An 11,807-nucleotide genomic window follows, 5' to 3' on the forward strand; every position below is an offset into this window, starting at 1 on the left:
AAGCCTCACCTGGAAGAGATGAACCAATCAGAACAGTGATGACAAAGGGAGTGGCTGGCATTGGGAAAACAGTCTTAACACAGAAGTTCACTCTGGACTGGGCTGAAGACAAAGCCAACCAGGACATACAGTTCACATTTCCATTCACTTTCAGAGAGCTGAATGTGCTGAAAGAGAAAAAGTACAGCTTGGTGGAACTTGTTCATCACTTCTTTCCTGAAACCAAAGAAGCAGGAATCTGCAGCTTTGAAGAGTTCCAGGTTGTGTTCATCTTTGACGGTCTGGATGAGTGTCGACTTCCTCTGGACTTCCACAACAATGAGGTCCTGACTGATGTTACAGAGTCCACCTCAGTGGATGTGCTGCTGACAAACCTCATCAGGGGGAACCTGCTTCCCTCTGCTCGCCTCTGGATAACCACACGACCTGCAGCAGCCAATCAGATCCCTCCTGAGTGTGTTGACATGGTGACAGAGGTCAGAGGGTTCATTGACCTACAGAAGGAGGAGTACTTCAGGAAGAGGTTCAGAGATGAGGAGCAGGCCAGCAGAATCATCTCCCACATCAAGACATCACGAAGCCTCCACATCATGTGCCACATCCCAGTCTTCTGCTGGATCACTGCTGCAGTTCTGGAGGAGGTGTTGAAGACCAGAGAGGGAGGAGAGCTGCCCAAGACCCTGACTGAGATGTACATCCACTTCCTGGTGGTTCAGTCCAAACTGAAGAACGTCAAGTATGATGGAGGAGCTGAGACAGATCCACACTGGAGTCCAGAGAGCAGGAAGATGATTGAGTAAAACTGGCTTTTGAGCAGCTGCAGAAAGGCAACCTGATCTTCTATGAATCAGACCTGACAGAGTGTGGCATCGATATCAGAGCAGCCTCAGTGTACTCAGGAGTGTTCACACAGATCTTTAAAGAGGAGAGAGGACTGTACCAGGACAAGGTGTTCTGCTTCGTCCATCTGAGCGTTCAGGAGTTTTTGGCTGCTCTTCATGTCCATCTGACCTTCATCAACTCTGGTGTCAATCTGCTGGCCGAAGAACAATCAAACACCCGGCGGTCTAAAGTCTCCAGAGACAAACCTAAAACAACACATCTCTACCAGAGTGCTGTGGACAAGGCTTTGAAGAGTCCAAATGGACACCTGGACTTGTTCCTCCGCTTCCTCCTGGGCCTTTCACTGCAGACCAATCAGAATCTCCTACGAGGTCTGCTGACACAGACAGGAAGTAGCTCACAGACCAATCAGAAAACAATTGAGGTAATCAAGAAAGAGATCAGTGAGAATCTGTCTCCAGAGAGAAGCATCAATCTGTTCCACTGTCTGAATGAACTGAATGAGCGTTCTCTAGTGGAGGAGATCCAACAGTCCCTGAGTTCAGGAAGTCTCTCCACAGATAAACTCTCTCCTGCTCAGTGGTCTGCTCTGAAACTTCATCTTACTGTCATCAGAAAAAGATCTGGACGTGTTTGACCTGAAGAAATACTCTGCTTCAGAGGAGGCTCTTCTGAGGCTGCTGCCAGTGGTCAAAGCCTCCAACAAAGTTCTGTAGGTGGATATATGAACAATTTAAAAAAGCTTCATTTCATGTTTGACAAACATTTAGTTTGTGTCCATTGCTAATCCTTCATCAGTTTGGGTGGCTGTAACCTCTCAGGCAGAAGCTGTGAAGCTCTGTCCTCAGTTCTCAGTTCCCAGTCCTCTAGTCTGAGAGAGCTGGACCTGAGTAACAACGACCTGCAGGATTCAGGAATGAATCTGCTTTCTGCTGGACTGGAGAGTCCCCACTGTAAACTGGAAATTCTCAGGTCAGGATTCAGTTATTCAGTTATCAGAGTCATGTAGGTTCATTTTCCTTCTGAAAACCTGAGGTTACGGTTTCCCTGATCCCAGTCTGTCAGGATGTCTGATCAAAGAGGAAGGCTGTGCTTCTCTACTTTCAGCTCTGAGTGCTAACCCTTCCCATCTGAGAGAGCTGGACCTGAGCTACAATCATCCAGGAGAGTCAGGGGTGAAACTGCTGTCTGCTGGACTGGATGATCCACAGTGGACACTGGACACTCTCAGGTATGGACATACAACAAGATTTAAACGGCAGGTTCATCTATTTTCTCTTTTTTAACACCTCTCGACTCCTTCAGCAAAAATTATCATCTTTGTCAAAGCAATAATGTCAACAAACAAACTGCAACACTGGGTGACAACATACAATGACCCGACAAAGACAGAAACACCAGGTATATATACACACACAGGGACTAACGAGCAGGGCGGGAGCAACGCAGGTGAAAGACATGAGGCTAATGAGGCACAGGCAGGGAGAGAGAGAGCGAGTGTAGGGGAAAACAGAGACAGACATGCAGAGTGTGACAAATAAGTAGGCCTGAGTTCGGAGTCTTATTGAATAGAAATACTTTAATCTCCCTCATTACCACCAGAGATGAGCCCAGTGAGGGTGGTGTCTGAAGCTTCTCCAGACAGAAGCAGAGTCATTTTTGGAGAACTGGTGCTGTAATCTCTCTGCTTACAGCTGCTAAGCATCTTGCACTGCTTTGCTAAACCTGTGCTTTGACTCCTTAAACCTGGCCTGGTTGCCACTTCTAAATGCCTCTTCCTTTTCCAACCTCAGCTGTGAGTTTAGCTGTGAACCAGGGTTTGTCATTCTCATAACTCACCCTGGTACGTGTTGGAATGCAGCTGTCCCCACAGAAACTGATGTAGGATGTCACAGCCTCTGTATACTCATCCAGGTTGTTGGTAGCAGTCCTGAAAACATCCCAGTCAGTGCAGTCTTGGTCTTTAAATAACAGTAAATTGTTTTATAAACTTAAAAGATACTTATTAATCATTCAACTTAAACCTCCTCATCACCCTCTCCTGGCCTCACAGAGTCCTTGTGCCACAGCATCACAGCTTTTGTTGAATCAACATTTTTTATACACTCGATGAATGGTATTACTTGATCTCCGGGGAGGACAGCTGGACCATTAGGAGATCTGTCAGTGCATCAGACACTAGACTGGACAGCCTGAACATTTTAATGTTCTGCTTCAGCCTCTTCTTCCTCTGCTTCGTTTTTTTGTTTTGTTGGTTTAATTTTGTTGGATTGGGGCAGCTGTGGATCAGGAGGTAGAGCACTTTGCCCGTTAATTGGAAGGTCCTTGGGCAAGATACTGAACAACGAATTGCCCCTGGCGGCTGTTCCGCCAGTGTATGAATGTGTGTGAATGTTAGTTTCGGTTTGAGCACTTAGGCTCAGTGTATAAATGTGAATGAGTGAATGGTGAATGCAGATGTAGTGTAAAAGCGCTTTGAGTAGTCGAAAAGATTAGAAACGCACTATAAAAATACAGAGCATTTACATTTACGTTTAAAGCTAAAAACCTAAAAGCACTCCAAGCACAACTTTTGTAATTTGCTCCCAACACTAGCTGCTTTCACACTGCCTTATTTCACGGGGGTATTGATCCATGTGTAAGGTACAGAGCTGGAAAGGGAGGTCCGATTTGATCCGCCTCAGAGCCGGGAAAGTTGGTGACAGAGACAAGACAGAGAGACGGAACAATCTCTCTGTGAAAAGCCACAACCGGCATGCTGTCTTATTACATGCCTCTGGTTCCGGTAAAGCTGGGCTGTGTGTGAAAACACACATGGTTGCAGGATAATGCTGCAAACTGCAAACTTTTGTTCAGTATGAATGAGAAAATGCGACATATATGCAGATATTCTTTCCGTGTTCATCTCTCAATGTTACACTCTCACTCTCCCCTCATTCCCTCCCGACTCCTGTCCTGTCCCCCAACTCCCACCCCCTTACAAATCTATGCCAATCAGACACAAGTAATATGAAAAGAACATGAACAACAGCCAATGAACCCCCCTAACTACGAGTTACACAATTTTAGATACCTTAGTTTCATGGGAACCAGTTGAAGTGCCACACACAACAAACAAGTACGCTGGGCTGCTGATAGTTACCTGAAGTGATAGGAGGAGAGAGGAGAGGGATGAGAAAAGCACAAGACTACCGGAAAGGGGAGAAGTTGTGTTAGTAACATGCAATAATGGGATGAGGTTGCATACAGAGGGAGAGAAAGAAGAGGAGAGAGGAGCTCAGTGCATCATGGGAAATTCCCCGGCAGTCTAGGCCTATAGCAGCATAACTAAGGGATGGTTCAGGACTCATCTGAATCTGCCTCCTGAACCCAAACCTGGTGAATCCTGGTTCCACAGGAGAGGAGCTTGATGGCTGAACGCTCTGGCTCCTAGTCTACTTTTGGAGACTCTAGGCACCACAAGTGACCCTCCATTCTGGGAGCGCAGTGCTCTGGTGGGGTAGTAAGGTACTATGACTCTTTAACCATTTGACCATTAAGAGCTTTGTAGGTAAGATTTTAAATTCTATTCTGGAGGATTTTACTGGAAGCCAATGCAGAGAAGCTAAGACAGGTGATCTTTTCCTGGTTCCTGTCAGAACACGTGCTGCAGCATTCTGGATCAGCTGAAGAGACTTTTTTGAGCAGCCTGACAATAAGGAATTGCAGTAATCCAGCCTAGAAGTAACAAAAGTATGGACTAGTTTTTCTGCATCATTTTCAGACAGGATGTTCCTGATCTTTGCAATATTACGTAGGTGAAAACAGGCGGTCCTTGAAATTTGCTTAATGTGACACTTAAACGACATGTCCTGATCAAAGATAACTCCAAGATTTCTCACGGATTCCAACTTCAGTTTTATATGAGTTTAACATTAGAAAATTACAGGTCATCCAGGTTTTAACATCCTGAAGGCACATTTGAAGTTTAGCTAACTTATGAATTTCATCTGGCTTGATTGATATATATAACTGAGTATCATCTGCATAACAATGAAAGTTTATGGAGTGTTTCCTGATAATATTGCCTAAAGGAAGCATATATAAAGTGACGAGGATTGGTCCGAGGACAGATCCTTGAGGAACTCCATGACTAACTTTGGCATGCATGGAGGACTCATCGTTAACATGTACAAACTGAAATCGATCTGATAAATAGGACTTAAACCAATGAAATGTTCCGGTCCCTGTAATAGGATCTGATGGTCAATGGTATCAAATGCAGCACTAAGATTTATTAAAACCAGTACAGAGACAAGTCCTTTGTCTGATGCAAAAAGGAGGTCGTTAGTAATTTTCAAGTAATTTTCACCAGTGCTGTCTCTGTGCTATGATGAGCTCTAAATCCTGACTGAAAATCCTCAAATAAACTATTGCTCTGTAGAAAGTCACACAGCTGTTTAGCAACTGCCTTCTCCAGGAATCAACAAGATGATTGACTTGCGAGGGACTGAAATTAGCATAGGAGTCCTCCGTTACTTTGTGACTTTGATAATGAATTTAGAGCTGATGGAATCGCATCCTTAAATTTAGCTACAGCACTATCAGACAGACATCTTAAATTGAAATTTTTGCCCAATGGCGTGTAGTTCAGCAATACAACAAAAAGAATTGGTTGCAGTGATTTCCAACTTGGATGTGAAAGACTAAGAACAAGGCTTTCAAATGAGTTATAGTTTGGTTTAGGTTTAGAGCTGATTAGTAGGCTAGAGTCAAAGATAGCTGCAACTTCACCTCCTCGGCCTGTACCTCGAGGAATGTGAGTATTAATATGACTGGGATTGGTGGATTAATTTAGTCTAACATATTCTCCATCACCCAGCCAGGTTTCAGTAAGACAAAATAAATCAATATCATAATCTGATATTAGTTCATTTACTAGTACACCTTTAGAAGAGAGAGATCTGATGTGTCCACATGTAATTTTCTTATTCGTTTGCACTATTGCTCTTGTGGTTTTAATTTTTATGAAGTTTTTATGCACAGCTCCTCTTCTGTTTACCTTTGATTTCAATAATTTCGCACTATAGGGTTTTCACTAAGTAACTCCTGGAATGGAGGAGCAGAGAAGTGTGTTAGACTGCGACTCTGTGTAGGGTTTTGGGTGGGTAACTGCTGAATTAGAAGGGCAGAGAAGTGTGTTAGACTGCGACTCTGCCTCCTGGTCTCAACTCTGGTTTGTCATGGATTTGGTCCACTAATAAACTTGGCCAGATTTCTAGAAATGAGAGCTGCTCCTTCCCAAGTGGGATGGATGCCGTCTCTCCGAATCAGACCAGGTCTTCCCCAGAAAGTCTGCCAATGATTTACAAAGCCCACATCATTTGCTGGACACCACCTTGACAACCAGCGGCGGAATGACGACATGCAGCTATACATGTCATCACTGGTCAGATTTGGCAGGGGTCCAGAGAAAACTACGGTGTCCGACATTGTTTTTGCATATGTACACACAGACTCAACGTTAATCTTAGTGACCTCCGATTGCCGTAACCGTCATTACTGCCGACGTGAATAACAATCTTACTGTATTTACGTTTATCCTTAGCCAGCAGTTTCATATAAGACTCAATTTCGCCCACTCTGGCCCCAGGGATGTACTTAACTATGGCCAGTGGCTTCGCTAATTTCACGTTTCTCAAAATGGAGCTGGCAATGATCAGAGTTGGTTTCTCAGCGGGTGGGTCGCTGAATGGGGAAAATCTGTTAGAAACGTGAACAGGTTGGTACGACTGTTCCTCCTTCGGACAGTCACCCAGCCACCCCTTCCTGGTTGCTCAGGAGATGCTGGGGGACGAATAACACAGGCTAACTCAGGCCGTTCCGCACCGACTACAGGGGACTGGCTAGCTACAGTAGCTAAAGACTGATCTACCAAGCTGCGGAGCCGGACTTCTAAATCACTGAGCCTCGCCTCCATGTCTATAAATAAACTACACTTATTACACGTACCATTACTACTACTACTAGGCAGAGAGGTAACTGAACATCTGACACACCGAGCAGGAGAAGGTGAAGCCATCACTAGCTGCTAAGCTAAAGTCGCTAATGACTAAGCTAAAGTACTGTAGCGTTCGCTACCAAAATTTTTGAAAACAACTATGAGATTAAACAGCAGTCACTAAAAGATGGAAAGAACTGTGAGTGCTTAGGCAGAATTACTGTCAGAATAAGTGTTTAGCGGACAGTTGGCTGCTGTAATGACAAATTTAACTGGTATTTAGCAAGAGAAGCAAAACACGCTACCAACACACAAGCACTGAAAACGGAAATGGGTCAACACGCTTACCACAGAACGATAACACATTATGCTTTTCTTGTACTTGTTTTGATGTGAAACAAACAAACAAACAAAAATCATTTACTTCCAGGGCCGTCTCAAGGCACAATGATCTGGAGGGCGTAACATCGAACAAAACTTGGATATGGGCTACTTGGGCTTAATACCTTAAGAGGGAAAGAAGAAAGTGTTGTATGTGGGAACTTAGCTATTCATTATTTTGATGTTTAGAGAGAACAAATTTAACATAGTTCACAACCACTAATGCCTTAATGAAAAATAATTTACTCTGTTGGCAACACCGAGCTTATGTGTTGTACACTGTACAGTTGTAGTCAACCAGGCACATCGGAAGTGTATACCGTTCGTGCATGAATGAAGCAGAAGCTAACTTTGCTTTTCTTATTCAGAAGTTGAAAGTTTTAGCAGTTTACAACCACCAATGCTTTTAAGATATGAAAAATTCTTATCCCCCTGCTGTAAGGAACATCCAACTTATGTAACTTTTTGTACACTGACTTGTACACACAGGAGAGTTACACATTATCAGCCCTTCAAGCATGACAGTCTTACTAGCTGTTGATTGACAACCTATAAATATTTCTGCTCTAAAGCACAGGTGTGCTACATGATTTATGAAACCAAGATGTAAGGGTGCATACCTCTACCACAAAGGTTTTGCCAGGTGGGCACTGCTTGCAAGTTTGCTGCGCAGCAAAGTAGTGGGTGGGGTCTTGCTAGGGGGATTCCAGCAAATGACTGATAATAGAATTTAAAGGAGTGCTCACACAGTTGTCGTTGCTGTGGATTAAGAAGGTTTACATATTGGGCCCATCTCAATATTTTAAATAGCTTAAGCAATAGGGAAGAAGGCTAAGCATGCTTTACCATATACACAACAGTTGACCATTCTCTGGACCCTTCTTTCACCTCGGGGCCCTAGGCAATTGCCTGCTATGTCTACCCGGATGCAACGGCTCTGATGAACTAAAGGGAAGTAAAAATCTGGGGGGAAGACAGGTTGCAGTTGTTGCAGTGGTGTTAGACACAAGGTTTAAATATAAAAAGAGATATCCTGTAATACAAAAAAAGTAGTGTCTTAATGTAAGGAAGATTTCATGATGATATTGATTAGTTTCTTGTTTTTACCCCATTCACCTGTAGTATCCTTAATTTATATGAAATTCTCAAGCCAGGTCAGTCAAGTCCAAAATCCCAAAAGGCCTTAGAGTCCGAACATCATATGACACTCTCTGTCCTCAGACCCCCTGTTTCTGACACATAAATTACACAATACAAGTTGAATCTGGTGGTCAGACTGATCTGAGAACAGTCTCGAAAACGAATAGTTGTTCATGTGTGAATGCTGGTCAAACTATTTAGCATGACAACATGCAGAGGACAATATTTGACACTCTCATATTAGTTGTCTTCTTTTTCACATATTTTTCTCTCAGTGTAAGAATCCTGGACACATTTGACATAGATGAGTTTCAGCATGTTGGATAAAAAATCACTCTGACTGTGTTTCTACCTCCAGGGTGGACCATGGTGGAGAGCAGAGGTTAAAACCTGATGTGAGAAAGTGTAAGTGTGGATTCAATCTGACTTATGATGACAAAACAGCACACAGTCAGTCTCTTTCAATACAAAGTTGATAGTTGTGGTATTTAGTCAGTTCAATTAAATCTTATTAATGTAGCACCAGTTCATAGCAAAAGTTATCTCAATTGCTTTTTCATAAGAGCAGGTATAGACCATACTCTTTGTAATAGTATTAACAGAAAGGCTACAGTACCCACCATCAGCAAGTACTTGGCAACAGTGGCAAGGAAAAACTTCCTATTAAGAGGCAGAAACCTCAAACAGAACCAGCTCGGGGTGGAAGGCCATCTGCCTCAACTGGTTGGGCTGAGGATGTCTGATAATAAACTGCCGCTGTGTCGTGTCTTTTTCTCTCCATCAGATTTCTGTGAACTCACACTGGACACAAACACAGCAAACAAATTCCTCAAATTGTCTGACAACAGCAACCGGGAGGTGATATATGTGAGAGAGGAGCAGCCATATCCTGATCATCCAGAGAGATTTGACTGCTGGGCTCAGCTGCTGTGTAGAAATGGTCTGACTGGTCGCTGTTACTGGGAGGTTGAGTGGAGAGGAGAAGTTTATATATCAGTGAGTTACAGAGGAATCAGCAGGACAGGACAGAGTACAGACTGTGTGTTTGGAATGAATAATCAGTCCTGGAGGCTGACATGCACTGGTGATGGTTACTCTGTCTTGCACAATAAAATAAACACAGTACTCCCTTTCTCCCACTACTCTTCTAACAGAGTAGCAGTGTATGTGGACTGTCCTGCTGGCACTCTGTCCTTTTACAGTGTCCATTATGGCAAACTGATCCACCTCCACACCTCCAACACCACATTCACTGAACCTCTTTATCCTGGGTTTGGGTTGTTCTGGGCTGGGTACTCCTCAGTGTCTCTGTGTTCTGTGTAGGAGGGAGACAACTTCCAGTCCTGTGGTTTAAATGTTGGTGGTGGACGAGGCTTCACTTTGGTTAACATCTGGCTCACTGATTGTGCCTTTAAATTTATATTTTTTTAACATACAGTCTCTATATATTACTAACAGGTATCATTCTACATGAAAACCTCACTTTTAAAACAAAGTATTTTGTTGATGATAACACAGCTTTCTATATTTATATTATCATTTTATTTTCTGTCTTAACCTTCAAATATCAAAGCAGATCAATAAAATAAAAGTGATCAGATAAAATGTCAGAAAGAATCAACATCCAACATGCAGATTTTATTTCTTTTAGTTAACAACATTTTAAATTCACCTTCAGAGGACAAGTTACAGGACGACAGATGTTAACAAATGTAAGATCAGCTGAGAGCTCTGAGACACGACTATAAAACATCAACATGCAGCTTCACTTGACAGACGAGATGAAAACACAACAGCTGATACTGAAATCAAAACTGTTGCTTCATATTCTGAATTTATTTTAAACGAGAAGAAATCAGCTGATAGAAATATGAATATCAACTGATTTCTCTGAAGCTGTCTTGTTTGATTTTGGTCTGTGCTTGTCTGCCCTGTTTTGTGTTTTGGGGTATTCATCCTGTTTGTCACTCTGTCTACCTGTGTGTCATGTCATGATTGTGACTAGTTGCACTGTGTATTTTGCTGATTGAGTTCAGCCTACTTGGTACCTGTCTGTTCACTGACCAACCTACCAATGTGTCTTCGGTCTGACATGAGAAGATCATGTGCTCCACCTGGTCTTGTTCCCGCCCTGTGCTTAAATGTTGGTCATTTCTGTTCAGTCCTTGATGGTTTGTGTGTCTGCTTGCTTGCCTGTTTGCACTACTCTTTGGATTTATCCCTTGTTCTGTCACTTTTTGCATTGTTTGTTGTATGGACTTTGTTTTTGCTGCTCTGCAGACAACCTTGGATTATGGATTACCTTGGTGTATTATATGGACTCTGCTGTAAGTTTGGTTTCGTCATTTGTTAATATATACTAAACAACTGAGCCAGTTCTGACTTTGTGTCCTGCATTTGGGTTTTAAAACATGTTGGTGCCGGAAAACATGGAAAATTGTGACAATAATTCACTGAATCATCTGTAAAACAACAGAAAACAAATAAATGCTCATCACAATATCTTGTTTTATTTAAAAGCCCCAAATATTTATTTCATTAGTGTCAAGATCAAGAAAAGCTGCAAATTCTCACATTCTTGACTTTTATGTTAAAAAATGACATGAATGATTAAATATTAAAATAGCTGCAGATGAATGTTCTTCCGATCAATCAACTAATCGTTGCAGCTCTGCTCAGTATCAGCTCACTGATTCTTGAGATTTTGGCAAAAACATGAATAAATTCCATTGAAAATTAATACAATTTTCTTATTTAAAACAACCAGAGTTAATCACCTAAGGGTCTTCTGCAAAAGTTTAGTTTAATTTCATATACTTATTTTGAAAATGATAAATTATATGATTATACACTGCTCAAAAAAAATAAAGGGAAAACTAAAATAACACATCCTAGATCTGAATGAATGAAATAATCTCATTAAATACTCCTTTCTTTACATAGTTGAATGTGCCGACAACAAAATCACACAAAAATCATCAATGGAAATCAAATTTATCATCCCATGGAGGTCTGGATTTGGAGTCACACTCAAAGTCAAAGTGGAAAACCACACTACAGGCCGATCCAACTTTGATGTAATGTCCTTAAAAGTCAAAATGAGGCTCAGTAGTGTGTGTGGCCTCCACGTGCCTGTATGACCTCCCTACAACGCCTGGGCTCCTGATGAGGTGGCGGATGGTCTCCTGAGGGATCTCCTCCCAGACCTGGACTAAAGCATCCGCCAACTCCTGGACAGTCTGTGGTGCAACGTGGCGTTGGTGGATGGAGCGAGACATGATGTCCCAGATGTGCTCAGTTGGATTCAGGTCTGGGGAACGGGCGGGCCGGTCCATAGCATCAATGCCTTCCTCTTGCAGGAACTGCTGACACACTCCAGCCACATGAGGTCTGGCATTGTCTTGCATTAGGAGGAACCCAGGGCCAACCGCACCAGCATATGGTCTCACAAGGGGTCTGAGGA

At 42.7% G+C, this 11,807-nt stretch overlaps 1 pseudogene; it reads left to right on the forward strand.

The window, feature by feature from the left end:
* The window catches only part of LOC123977517, an 80,467-nt pseudogene that overhangs the window by 10,969 nt on the left and 57,691 nt on the right, over positions 1-11,807 (forward strand).

Source organism: Micropterus dolomieu, linkage group LG10 (genome assembly GCF_021292245.1).
Source record: "Micropterus dolomieu isolate WLL.071019.BEF.003 ecotype Adirondacks linkage group LG10, ASM2129224v1, whole genome shotgun sequence".
Lineage (NCBI taxonomy): Eukaryota > Metazoa > Chordata > Actinopteri > Centrarchiformes > Centrarchidae > Micropterus > Micropterus dolomieu.